The 11,822-nt window shown below is 36.3% G+C and overlaps 1 protein-coding gene and 2 long non-coding RNA genes across 5 annotated transcripts in view; 1 reads left to right on the forward strand and 2 right to left on the reverse strand.

The window, feature by feature from the left end:
• Positions 1-11,822, reverse strand: part of pcdh9 (protocadherin 9) — a 212,952-nt gene that overhangs the window by 139,144 nt on the left and 61,986 nt on the right. The window lies entirely within an intron of this gene.
• On the reverse strand, positions 687-6,991 carry LOC116674157 (uncharacterized). Its single transcript, XR_004328003.1, has 3 exons — positions 6,938-6,991; positions 3,960-3,962; positions 687-701 (listed from the first exon to the last, which is right to left on the reverse strand). It is a non-coding gene; the product is annotated as an uncharacterized LOC116674157 (long non-coding RNA).
• The window catches only part of LOC116674238 (uncharacterized), a 9,627-nt gene continuing 4,575 nt past the window's right edge, over positions 6,771-11,822 (forward strand). The window contains exons 1-2 of the long non-coding RNA XR_004328029.1: positions 6,771-6,991; positions 8,198-8,202. This is a non-coding gene — a long non-coding RNA (uncharacterized LOC116674238). The remainder of the gene's footprint in view (positions 6,992-8,197; positions 8,203-11,822) is intronic.

The raw sequence follows: 11,822 nt of genomic DNA on the forward strand, positions 1-11,822 counted from the left end.
GGAATCTTCTTCTTTTGAGCTTGTGCGCTGTTCACACATCACAGCCACCAATCTACTGCCAAATGGAAACATGTATCACATCACGACAGAGGCTTCTATGTTTATGCATGCACTGGTAAGACGTGATGCAATAAAGCGACTGTTTCATCAAAACTTAGCTCTAAAGTGCTACTTCAAAAAACTTCATGCAGGTCCTGTAAAGCTAAACTAATCAACATTATATATCAACTATTTATCAAATAGCTATGTGTAATGTAAAAGGACATGTTTGTGGTGACAAACCCACAAAACCCACCTTAATCCCCCTCAGCTCTACAGAGCATTTTTGGATATTTTAACTCATTGCACACATACCTACTCTGCCTCCACTTTTTCTGCTATTGCTTGTGTTGGAAAATCACAAGCTGTCATATTTTCTTATTGCCGTTAAATTGGAGAAAACATTATTGTGTAAGGCCTGTACGTTTAATACTGCCCCATTTACCTAAAATAATTGAAACACTGACAATTATTAATGCCTGCAGTCCCACAGACAGACACAAACAAATGAATCTCTTAACTACACATATCCAACTAACAGTATGTCTGAATGAATTAAATATAGTTCAAGTGTGCCTTAAATGAGACACACACTGCTCGAGCTACAAAGACATTGTAAGCTACAGACAGTGATTTAGTCTGAGATGAATAAGAGTTATCTGCTTATTTGAACATCTTATTATGGAAAATCATGGTCTATTTTGGCTGGATTAGTAGATGGGTGTCATCAATGTAGATCACTTATTTTGTCCTGTAAATCCTTCCACAGTTGCTCTCAAAATATAAAATTGATATCTGGGATTAAGGTGACATTCTCACTTTCATAAAAAATGTGATGCTTAATCCGCATTATTAATTTCATTTCTGAGATGCCTAGTTTTCCAAAGTATATAATACTTCAGTTTTACACTTTATGAAGCATCACACGTCACAAAAGTAATGTTTAGACAAAAGCCACTTTTGCAAGATGATGATGATGATGATAAGGATGATGATGATGTCAACCCAGGTCAAAAAAAATGTATTATTTTATTCTAGGTGTGGATGTCTTTCAAAATTATAATCGATAACTTCATTCAAAAATATTTCTCCTTCCTGTCAATCTGCTTAGGTTTGTATATACATTGTTAATTATCAGATCATCTTATAATTACTTTCCTTCTATACCAAATGTTACATAAAAAAATAAGTTGGGATGGATGTTAAAACCCAGCCTTCAGTAAAAAATGTCCAACCAAAAGTAGTTAAACCCAAGTTCCTACTAGCACGGAACTCAAACACAATGTTGTAAGCAGAAAAATGGAATAACTTGCACATGCAATAGTCCCATAGTGCAGATGGGTAGAATTATAGAGAGAGAAACTATGAATGGAAGAAGTATCTTGCTAGTCTTGCAGTACTTCCAAGTTTGCTTTTTACTATGGTTTTGTTACAAAGATACTTCTCACAGGCTACAAAAAGATGTTCTCCCTGTGTGGACCAGAGTATCACTGAATGAAAGACTTGATAAAAAACTGAACAGTACCCCCAATAAATTCTTACTAAAACATTTCAATAAGAAGCTATTGTTATTGATACTGTACGCGCTCATAAACTATTGTACATTAAAACTATAATTTCTTCAACAAGCCTTTGACACATCATCACTCGCTCGTTTGCTCACCATCTTCACCACACTGGCGCAGCTTAGCTGACAGACAGATCGATGCAATGATTAGTTGTGTTGCACTACCTCATGTGTGTACATGAACGTGATTAGAAATGTTTAGCAACAGGCTGACTACACTCTAGCCTGCTGCTGAAAGCTCAGTCTCCATCAGATGAAATAGCTCTAGACTCTACTCTGGACTTGGCATTCATTAAAAAAAATAATAACATGTGGACATCAATTTGGTTAACAAGACGAGAAGTAGACTCTTTCGGATGTGCATGACAGCCCTGATAGGTAAAATTACAAACTTACTTTCAGATAGCTTTCCTACAATCATATCTTTCGGGGTTTTTTTTTTCAGCATACATAGAGTGTATAAAGTATAGTGATATAGAATGTTTTGAAGGATGGAACCTCTCCATGAAGCTTGATTGACTTCAGTTAGACAGACAGCTTTAGATAGAGTCATTAGAACTGGCACCTTGGGAATGCATTTTGTCACAAACTGCTTTCATCACAAAAGCACTCATCTAATCAATAAACAACAATCGCTGTGAAGTTGTACGGCACAACCCTGACTTGGATGGAAGATTGAATGAGCTACACTTTACACATGCGAAAGCCTTGGGAAAATAGTAGTAGTAGTAGTGGTAGTAGTAGTCCTTATATGTCTCCCAGTAAATACGAGCTCATGGTCTTTTTTCAAACAATGAAAATTGTAATCCTTAAACTTCTAGTGGGCTCAGAGTCCTGAAATGTTACACTTTCCACCGTCAAAGTTAGTATTGACAACAAAAGTATTTGCTTCAATTCATCTCATAGTGATTACAACAGTGCATAGTTTGTATTGTGTCCTTTCCTCTTGGGCTGCCAATAGTGGATGATAAAATAAAATGGCATTTCAATTGCATTTCAGTGTTTTGAACAACATTGACTGAACAATCTATACAAGATTTTGAGGTTGTTCCAAAATCCACTCAAACCGGATTATGGTTGGAATTCTATCTTTCAAATCTATCCTATCATTTTATCAAGCATATGTATCAGACCCCATCCAATCTTCTTGCTATACTACATTCATTTCAGCTACTGCCAACATATGGTAAACTGGTATTTTGCACTAAAATTATGAGAAGGAACCATATGATTTATTCTGTTGCATCCAAAAAGACAGTTTGGAAATATCTAAATATAACAAATCAAACCTTTTTCATTACTTCTTTTCAAATCCATCAAAAGCAAAGCTATGAATTACTGCCAGATACAAGGATTTCAAACTCTAATAGCTGCCATATCTACCATCAAAACACTTATTTTAGTGAACTCTTCAGATTTGAGTGGTACAGCGGCGAGTGTCAAATTATACTGCAGAGAACCTTAATCAAAGGTAAAAAGCAGGGATTGTCTGCTACAACATCTGCTACAGAACGGTAAAAGAATCACATCTCTCAGTCATTGACAACACACACTCAAGCTTAATTTTTTTTGCCAAGATGCAAAGGCGCAGGTATGCGCACCCCCCCACACACACACACACAAACACACACACTCACAGCCCTTATATTCAGCCTCACCAGAACATTAACTCATGGGAATATACTGCTAATATACTATCTCAAAAAGAGAAGAAAGGCACGTGTGCTCCACCCTTAAAACACTGCTAATAATAATAAAATACTGATTGTTAGTGTTCTGCCGTATAGCATACTAACTTATATTATATGTTTTATTTAAGTTATCTTGTGTTATTACTGTTGTCACTGCTGCTGCACAACCAATTGCCCCTCTGAGGGCAAATAAAGTTCTACTTCACTTGATAACTGTAATTCAAACATCATCAACATTGAATGGAATTTGTATCCCAGGTCCTAATGTTAATATTAGTGATTAACAGTGTAGCTTGCAGTCTAATGAGTGCTGTTTATGTAGTATTTGCCAATCAGAGATTTCCTATGTCCCCAACAAAACTGTTTGTATAAAGTTCCTAAATAACTGCAACAATTCCTGAGTTCTCAGGAAGGTTGCTACAGTGAAAAGGGCCATTAGAGAACTCATGCACGGGAGTCAGCTCTTTCTGTAATAAATTGGGTTATTGTTAGCTTTTGTATCAGTGCTCCATTCATATTGTTTGCCTCCGGTACCATTGCTATCTGCCAGTAAGCATTAGCATCTAGCTATTATTGCAGTTATTCTTCCTTGAAGTTGCATTTCTACTGCTTGCAGATCCATGTATATGTTACAGATTAAGCAGATAATCTAATCGGAATACAATCTGCGCAGATTCATCTGTTTTGACGTCTCAAGGTTAGAACCGCCATACTAAAACAATTCAAGGGTGGTAAGATGAAAATTACATTTTAGAAGTTCAACCCCCTCCCCTGAGAATGGTACTTAAACCAAACACACTCAAAGAGATTACTTCAAAGACAGTATTCCTGCAGGAAAAAAACAGCATTAACATATTGGAAACAATAACCCCTTAACTATTTGAGTAAACCGAAACAATGCACAGGCATACAAAGACCCCATTGTCATGGAAATTATTCAGGGAAATTAAGGTGTTGCCGTATGAGAAAGTCTATCTCCCCTCAAGCATGCGGCTACTATTCACAGTCTTTACAAAGTCAGTATATTTGAACCAGTATTGTTTTTGTCTCAATGGGGGGGGGTGCAATTTCGATTTTATAATGAAATTTTAAAATAGCAGTGGATTCTCTTCAGCATGTTTGCATGTCCTGATGGCATGGTTTAGAGGACTGTTTCAAAACAAAACCTTTTTTTTCTTAAAATAGGCCATTCAAGCTGAAAGGGTGCCTACTAGGATTACCAAGTAAAGGGCATACAGTAAATTTCAATACTAAACTAGGTCATGACAACATACACTAGGATTAGGAAAATCCACATGAAATGATTATGTTATGATATTTTCATCTGTATTGAAATAATCATCTTTCTTGTAAGGTATTTATACTTCCAATTTACTGCACAATCAAACAAAGAAAAAAACAAACAAGTAAGAGATAATTGGTTTGGTTTACTCGCTTTGGAGACTATAATAAAAAACCCTCCTCAGCGTTTCAGGCATCCTTCTTGTGACCTGAAAGCTTTGGTTTACTTGTGTAAAAGATTATATCTTGAAAATGTCCTTCAGGGGCGGCCTCTAGCTCACCCAGTAAGAGCGTTTGACCCTTGTAGGTTAAGTCCTGCTGGATCCCGTGTTTGAATCCAATCCGCGGCCCTTTCCTGCATGTCATACCTCATCTCTCTTCCCCTTTCCTGTCCATCCACTGTTAGAGAGGAAAACGCCCAAAAAAATATCTTAAAAAAAGTCCTTTAGAACTTAACTAAATAGCGTTGTTTTAGTTAGAAGAAATAAATACATTGATAATTTTGTGAACGATAACTCTTTCAACCCACACAAGCACATAGCCTCGAGGACAAAAAATGGGCATGAATCAAAATCCCTGATGAATAATCCTTCACATAGAAAATCCACTTCAAAGTCTTATTTCATCCAACCAAGACTCATATGCTCACGCCTGCACCACTACAGTCAGGCCCCTCAGGTACTAGTTTTAGGGTCAATGTGCTGATAAAACCAGCTAATGATGCCTTCAAAGACCGCTAGGTCTATGGAGGCTGACCACAGGAGATTCAACTTTTTATTTCTATGTTTATAAATATATATGAGCCCATTTATTTATTAATTTAACCTCCCACACCTTAGCTTAATACTTTACCCTTTTCATTTAATATTCATCATAGAACTCTGTTCAAATTTTGAGTTGATTTTGTTTGGTAGGTCTCAGGGGCATCTGATCAGCCAAGGATTACTGACAGTTGTGAGCTTATTTGTACATGTGGATACATGCTAATGTGAATGTGTACTGTATATGGGAAAGAGCCCTGGTTTAATAAATATGATTAGGTGCTGAAATGACATTTTGCATAAAAACACAAGATTAATCTAATTCCCTTATTTATATCCTCAAATAGAGTCCTGCCCCGCACATAAACCACTGATCAAAATCACCACTGCTCTTTGTCTCCATTTGTTAAGAGCTAGCAATGTTAAACATGCTGCATATTCCTAAACTGCAAACTAACAATAACACAAGCAAGTCCAGGGAATTCCTGACCGTTTCTATCAATGCTTATAAATATTGTATCATCTCTGCCTTGTTCAGGGGCATATTTGGGAATTTAAATTAACTTTTTTTACTGAACTTAATGTCTAGCAACTATTGGGAAATAGAAGGGTGATGACTTTAAACCAATATATTTTGCTTGACAAATAAAAAGACTAACCCACAATGCATTGGCAGTTGGAGCAGCAAGTGTATTTTAATTTAAGATTTTTTTCTTGACCTAACTGTTTGTTTTGGATTTGTCAAATGTCATCCTCCATCATTTCATTTGTACAAATAGTGGTACATTACGAAAGGGGATTTCACAATTCTGAATGAATAGAAAAAAAATATTATTTGGAGCAAAGTTAAATGTGGTCTGCTACAGTGCAAAATCTGAACGTGATTAGATTGACTTTAAGCGAGAAACAGAGACAAATATGTTTGTATAAAATTCTAAATTATGTGAAATTGTGCTGTTTAAACAAACAGTCAAATATAATTTGAATAGTAAAAAACATCAATACTTTTGAAATGCTGAAATTACTATTCAAATGTGACTTTTTTCATAGAAAGTTGGCTAACATTAGCAAATCTCCCTTTTCTCGCCTTGGCCCTCCCACATGTGCCACTCATGTCACGTCTTACAAACAATAAGTTAGTGAGAGTGAGAAACAAAAGGCATTGTGAGGTCTAAGATAACGTCACGAACCAAGAAACGTTAGTACAGGGAGGAGTGACAGGATGAGGCTGGAAATCAAGAGATAAACAATAAATAGTTTTAACATTACTTTAAAATTGACATCCACCAAGCCAAAGTGCTTATGTTAACATTAGTTAGCTTGTTGTTGCGAGTTATGGTAACATTAGTTTTGCTGGAAGCTTCATAGAGACAGCTAAAGTTCATGTTAGCTGCCCTACAGCTGTCAGAGTCAACTTCAACTTCACATATCACCTTTTAACAGCTGTATTCTCCGTTACGTGATAATCTGCAAGAAACGGGTTGCTTATAAATCACTAAAATAGTAGTGACAGCACCATTTGCCTTAATGCCATTAGCATAGTGGCTAATACTATTGTTACTTTGTTTATGATAAATCGTTCGGAATTGCTTTCTAACTTGATGTCATTGTGCTAACCGAGCACCGTTGGCCTTTACAACAGAGCCGCTTCAGTGTACGTGTCAGATGTTTCATTACAGAGTTCTCTGTTAATATTTGTTTTTGGCTGTGTGGTCGTGGTCGTGGTGGAATGTGAACAAAGTTGTGTGCAATGCGTCGTGATGTAGGTCCCCTTCAAGGCCAGGCTGATGTTGGAAGTCCCTCTAGTGGACAGAACGTGTAATAACAACCACATGCTTATAGCGGCATTGACAATGCATAAGTAGTGTAGTACATATTAATAACAGGCTGCATTTGAACGTTGACTATTAAAATACTATTTAAATATATGTATATATATATATATATATTTTTTTTTATTTAAATAGTATTGTAGAGGAATATTGACAGTTCTAGTGGGAAATCCCACCAAACCAAATGTACTCATTGGTTTTAAATACACTTGGAAGCATCATTATGATCCTGATTCATCATAAAGATTCAGAAGCACCTTAGTGTAATATTATTATTATAATTATTTTTAATAATATTATTATTAATATTCTTACTTAATAATTCCCTTGCATAGACTCATGCAAGAAAAGACCCATTATCTGTTTGACTGCATTTCAACGTGTTTCAGGATGCAGTACAGTGGATGTGAAATATGCACTTAGCAAAGAGAAACTACAACTATTGTAAACAGTGCCTAATGGGAAATTGGTGAATTGAATGCTGCATCTATAAACTCAAAATACTCACCGCTTTTTTCTTTATTATAAAAGACAACAAGAGAAGAGTGCATTTCTGCGGTTAAATAATAATGACCCACCATTTCTAGGGTCCACTATTGGAATAAATAAATGATATACTCAGCAGATTAGAGCATACAAGTGGTCAAGTCTCATATTTCAGCCTGATTGTGCTGCTTGCCTGATTAAGCCGATAGCTACAATTCAAGGCAAAATGTTATTACCAATTATTTTACTAATTAGGTGCCTTTTAAACTGTTTTATCTCAAGCTGAGGAATGCACCAGAAAAAAATAGGGCTTAGCAATATCTTGACCCTCCTGCAGATAGGATTTTATAACCCACAGAAAAGTGTTTACTAAGTGCTGCTCCTTGAACACAAAGAAACAAGAGCACTGAGAAAAACTAAAGTAAATCTACGAAGAAAAGGCCCAACCATACACTGTAAAAATAATGAACGAAGCTTACGGGACTGAGAAGTGAAGCCAGTGCGAGAGTGCCTTAAACCTGTATTTAATCTAATTTCCAGCTAGGGTTGAATCCACTACAATGTAAAAAAGGTCAATTTCTATATTGTGGCTATGTGCCAACTGGTCAATCATAACAGAAAATTAGCATTGCTTGCCATGGCACTGTGTACATTGAAATAGCTGTGAACTTGTTTTTCGGTGTTGACCATGTCTTTGTCTTAAGCTTTGACCCTCTCACTAAATGAGTTAATTGAAACATTTGGTTGCCTAAAAATATCTTCATGTTTAGCGTTATCCAAACTTATCCAGCTAGCTACTTTCTGCTGAATAAACAAAATATGGTAGAGTTGATTTTACCTAAAGGTAGGTTGTGGATTTACTGTTGCTACTGCTGTAAAGCCAACCAGTTGGGACCAGCCATCACAAACTATAGCAAACAGGACGAGGTAAAACTGACCTGTGGAAAACTTGAAAAAATAAAGTAAAAATATGAAGCTCGCTATAATACTCATTTGTTCATAACGATAAGAGCCCTCATCAGTTTTGATTTATTTGAAATCACAGAGCTTTCTGCAGGGTTGAAAAGCCATACAACTTCTTTTTTAGTTTGTATTCTTTAGTCCTTTTCCTCTTTTGCTGTTTCTCAGCTAACAGTTCTTGTTGATATCTCACAAATGATCCTGGTCCCATTTTACATGTCAAACATCTGAAAATCCTCCAACACATTTTGGAAAAATTCCAGGATGTCGACTACACCTCTGGATTCACGTGGGTTTGTTGTACTACAAATCAAGACATTTTGTTAGTACCCAAACTTGAACTGCATGAGTTCTCAGTACTGGGCAACAGATCAAAAGCTGCCGCAGCATCTGCTGTCTGCGAGGCAGAATGTTGTCACTGTGAGGTTTTTTGATGAGGACACTTTATCACATGGACACCATTAAGATGACTTGCCACTGCCAAAATAAAAATACAATACAGAGTTTACTACTAACAGAGAACACTCAGTATAGTATATCAGCATAGTTGAATTCAATCCATGTTTGTGGTTGGATTCCAAATAGGCATATCACTGTCAAGTAGAGGTGTGACGAGATCTCGTCCCACGAGAGAACGTGACAATATTTCTCGATAGTTATACAGGAGAGAATGTGAGTTTGTGGCAAGACCTTTCACAGTGCTCATTTTTCATTTTGTGACATTAGATTGAATAAAAGACTATTCTTTCAGTCATATCTCTTCATTGAAGTTTTCTTTAAAATAGTTATAAAATCTCTACTCATGAACCCAACTTCAGGGGTTTGCAAAATTCTCCAACCTCTTATTCTCATGAAACCCTTTAAAAATTAGATGGAACATCTCAAAAGTACATTGTGACCAAATTAAATGAAAAAGTCCTAGAGTTTTGTGTTTTCCACCAAGAGTGATATCTACAAGTTGACGGTTAGTCCCTCTTAAACCAATTCACATCACAAAAAAATAGATAAATACATAAAAATGTTGTTTGGTTGTCTGAATCACAACATATTGGGTTTGAGTTTGCAACTCAAACACCAAAGAACAGAAAGAACTGTTGCAGAAGTGAGAAAAAGATGTTCCTCCAATTCTGGTATTTTACAGTTGATGCGTCTATGCTTACTCTGTTTGTTTTTGATGATGATTTTTCATGAAAAATTGTACGTGCTGTATTTCCCAAGGTGCACAGCATGAGTCTGTTGCAAAGTGACAGGGAGTTTAAAGCTGCTAATGTTGCTGACAATGGAAAATAATTTGAGCATTTGAGGGGATGACTGTTTGGCCCCTGAGATGAGGTAAAGTGGCTGAAAGAGATTAACTGATCACAGTTGGAGTACAAATTTACTGGAAGATATTTTGTTTTCATTTTACCAGGCATGTTAGATCTATGTGCTCATGTGTGTCTTTGTTCCTATCCATCTATCCAGCTATCTTTCGTTCTATCTATCTATCCATCAAGGAGATGGAGCTCACTAGATAGCACAATAGCACATCCAGCAACAGTTAGATTTACTTTCTGAAGGTCATTTTGAAATTTTGCATGGACACAATACATTGTAGTACGTGTGATGTGTTCTGTAGGTAAAGCTTCACAAGTCTTTACAAATACAGTATCTTAATCAATTCCACATTAAAAGGATAATATGTTTTACATGTTTGGAAATAAAGAGCACCTTTTCAGGTTTCAGATTAGGATCTTATTCAGTGTTGGCCGATATCCAAAGTCAGGGTCAGTATTAGATGGGAAAAGTTGAAACAGTGCATCTTTAATGTGAACTGTCTAAAAACCATTGTGAATCTTTATAACAATCGTTGTGTCACAATTATGACAATATGCCCCCTGAATATCTTACTCTAAATATATACAGTGCTATTTGTAATATATTTGTTTTTCATATTGCATTTTTCTATTGGGCATTTTGTTGTAAAAACACACCAATGTCCTTTCTGCTGTTAGATAGTAAAAAAAAACAATGAGAAAAGGTGATAAATGAAGTTGAACACACATATTTTCCAAGAGAGACTCTGATTCGCCATTTCTTGTTTCCATAGCTCCAATTAACAGCTTTGGTACCAATTAGTAAAATCAAGCATTCCCTGACACGAAACCCATGGGGTTGTATGTGTCAAGGACCGGAGCTTGAGGTGGAGAAAAAAAAAGTTAGCAAACTAAGTGTGGATCTCAGTTTGGAATAATTGGTGCAATGATGTTAAATGTCTTTGTTGTATGTGTTTTTATTCCCTTCAGACAGTTGCAAAACAACATAATTTCAATTGTTTTCTCTATGTTTACACAGGATCTTCTATGCGCGTACACGGTTTAAATAGCATCTCTGACTCGTTCCTATAAATTATAAAAAACACTAATATGTGGAGCAGTTTTCCTCTTGTGTGATTTGTCCTACACACTCTTTCCCAGATTCATCTCTTCTTAAGCATCCTGTTAGGATAATGAGGTGTATAGCTCTAGATATGGCAGCAGTATCAATCTGAACTGCACAGACAACCTACAGGCCTTGCCCAAAGCCAACATGTTTATTAGAATGCCAGGGATAACAAATGACTTAACATGCGTCCCTCTTTAATAACCCTGTACACCTACAAGATAACAATAACAGAGATGCCACACTGAGTGCTCCTTAATTCAATTAAAAAAGCATGGACGATGAGCATGTTGTGTAAAAAGAAGTCCTTGAGGCAGTGATAAACTTGAGAGATGCCAGATGGACAATGTATGTGAATCTTGTGCTTAAAGGGAGGCTGATTCAGAATTAGCAAAGTGTCATTTGAGTAAATTCTTACTTTTCCTCCACAGGACTATTGTAAATAAAGCTTCCGCGAACATTTTGTACACGTGCATAACTGTTCATGCACAAAATGAGTGGCAAATGCGTAGCTAAGATTCTTTAGTGGCTTGGTCCATTCTCTCTTTGGTATGTAGCCTACTTCATATAAAAGAGAGTTGAACTCATCCAAAGGTTTGTTTGACATTGTTTGTTTTTCTGCTGTAAAAGGCTTATGGGTCATATTTCCTGCAACAGCTAGTGGCGCTGATTTATGAAAAGCTCCTATGTATTGTATTAGACGGTAGGAATAAACAACCTATATTGTTGTATGGTTGGGAGGACTTGTTGGATGCATTGTATTTCCATCCATCCATCCATCCAT

The sequence above is a fragment of the Etheostoma spectabile genome, chromosome 1 (genome assembly GCF_008692095.1).
Source record: "Etheostoma spectabile isolate EspeVRDwgs_2016 chromosome 1, UIUC_Espe_1.0, whole genome shotgun sequence".
NCBI lineage: Eukaryota > Metazoa > Chordata > Actinopteri > Perciformes > Percidae > Etheostoma > Etheostoma spectabile.